We start from the raw sequence: 2,694 nt of genomic DNA on the forward strand, positions 1-2,694 counted from the left end.
ATTACAGACTACAGCACAAATTTTCCCAGATCTGATGCCTGACAATGAAATGGAGAGACTATTAAAGAATTGTATCCAGTCATCATCCCAACTCTCATTACAAGTTAGATATAACCTGCAACTTGCAAAGCCTCCTATTTTCAATGACTATGAACAATGGACTAAACGGAGTTCATTATCAACTTCTATTACCAGCTTTTTCCAAAGCTATAATATATTCTGCTTTGTCCAACAACTTCCAGTGAGATAAACAGAGAGGTCTGACCTATGCAGGCATCAGTTTTGCAAAAGTCAGAGGGGCAATTTAGAAAAATGGGGAATGCTAGGAAATGTCAAGGTAGGGCTGTCCGAGGGAGGACATGACTCAAACCTACAGATTTCCAAACACTTGCTACAATTATTCATGACCATCTAAAAATGTAAGTGGTAAAATATGGCGGTCCCTTTACAACCTATTAAGTTCCACCTTACTGCAATGAATATTTTTTCCCGAAGAGACCATGTATATTTGAAAGTAAGGTCAGGTGCTTTTCTTCCCATCCCAATGCCGCATCGCCGCATTGAAATGAGGAAGCTGCTCAGCTTCACTGCGGTGGAGCCTCAAGGTGGCAGTCACCGTGAAATGAGGCTGCCCCAGTCTTTCTTGAGAGAGCATCTACCAAAACACTCCAAAGGAAATATGGTGTTTATATCCTGTTACCCCATCTCTGCCGTGTTTTTATGACAATGGTGAGGACGCTGCTGCCTGTCACTGTTAGAGTTCCCCTGAGGCATTTGAGACATCTGCATGGGATCAGATATAAACGTTATCCTAGGAGTTAGTAGCTATACCCAGGAATGCAGCGTTAGGAAAACAAATATCAAATCACCATTACCTAAATAAACGCCCTGAGAAAGTAGGATTTCTTGCAGAAAATTCATAATTTATGTGACTGACTGTTAATTATATTTTAGAGATTGTTATGTTCATGAATAATAACTAACCTAATGTGGGCTTCTCATAATAAATGTTTTAAAATGTGGTGATTTTCTAGGAAATGTACCTTCTGTTTCATAAGGCTACGAGCTTAGATATAGCTCTATTAATTCATTAATATGTAACTAAGGCTTCAGTGAAACATTACCATGTTAATTAAGTATTAGGTACTTCAAGGTGCCAAGTCCCTTCAATGGAACAGTTCCTCAAATTCCGAAAGAGCAAAATAGCTTTGTGGTATCACCCTAACATTCATATGGGAAGCCTTTCACAAAGTATCCGTGAATTATGTCTCAGGAAAGAAGGGATGCTGCCAGCAAGAAGTCAGAACACATTAATTTGTAAGGATAAGGACCAAAAGGAATAAAATTTGAACCCAATAATAAAAATAGGAATTCACCTTAAAATAAATCTTGTTTGGAAACCTTGGTCAGCTCAGATTAACGCTTTTCCTCTTCAGTGTCTGGATTAAACAAACACAAAACTCAATCAAACAGATCTCAGTCAAGCTAAGATTTGATGTGCCACTAAAATAGCACTGAAGCAGCCACCCGTCCTACCTGAAACATATTGAAGGGCCTCATGTAAGCCAAATTCTCTAGTCTAACAAGAAAAAAATAGTACAACATTAATGTTGCAATTTATAGGATACCTGACTGCTGCTATATGGCAACATAGGATACTGCACATTTCAAAAACACTGTTAGAAATATTATGCAATCAGTCTAGACACCAATGTTTAATTCTTTTCCCTCCATTTGTTTTCATGATGGCATATATACATCATAAAACATGGGGTGAAATTCACAACTGGGGTTAATGCAGCTGTTTAGTTTTACACTTGCCTGACAGAAAGGAACGGGTTTCAGATGAAGAATTATGAGAGGTGTAAATTGAATTGCACTGTAAAAACCCTTAGATGCCATATTTTAAGTACTCTATTATTTTAAAAAGCGGGAGCATTGTTGTAAGTTGTACAGGTGAGTAGTTCATGCAATTTAAAGATTACAATAACTGAAAAAGAGTCTCACCCCTTAAGGAAAAGTGGAACACTGAACTATTAGCTTCCATAAAACGTGCTTGGGGGGGGGTGTTGAAAAAGAAGTAATAAAAACACTACACTTAAAAAAAAAAAAGATTATGAATGTACAACAGAGATAATAGTTTGCATTTGGGTAACCTTGGGTAAGATCTAATCTAGTTAAGTGACACAGATGGGTTTTTTGTTCACTCATGTGTAGGTAATTATTCTTCCATGTAGCCATTTATTTTAAGGGATGCTGCACAAGCCAGCCACTCTGGAAGTTTATCTCTCCCTAAAAACTTTCCATTTTATTTCCTGACAGAAAATAACCTTAACTAACAAAGTTTAATTTCCTTGATGACGTGCACTCAATTAAGAACTATGTTACTAGATAGGATGAATATAATACCAAAAAAAGTTATTAAGCCACTATAAAGTGAAACTTACAGCAACTGACTCATTTTTCCTTATCATGGAATTTGATTAAATACCAATTATGGTCAAATACTGCATTTACTCAAGTTGTATGTGAGCTTTGTTACTTGAATAAGATCAGGACAACACCTCGAATGCTACTTGGATCTTAAAAATAAAATTCTGTGTTCATCTAAAAGCCCATTTACTACTGTGCTCCAGATTTTTAGGAATCTGAAAATGTGCCCAGTGTTTTGAAGCTGTAGAGGAGCCTCTTCTC

The sequence above is a fragment of the Charadrius vociferus genome, unplaced genomic scaffold (assembly GCF_000708025.1).
Source record: "Charadrius vociferus isolate BGI_N301 unplaced genomic scaffold, ASM70802v2 scaffold7, whole genome shotgun sequence".
In the NCBI taxonomy this organism is placed as follows: domain Eukaryota; kingdom Metazoa; phylum Chordata; class Aves; order Charadriiformes; family Charadriidae; genus Charadrius; species Charadrius vociferus.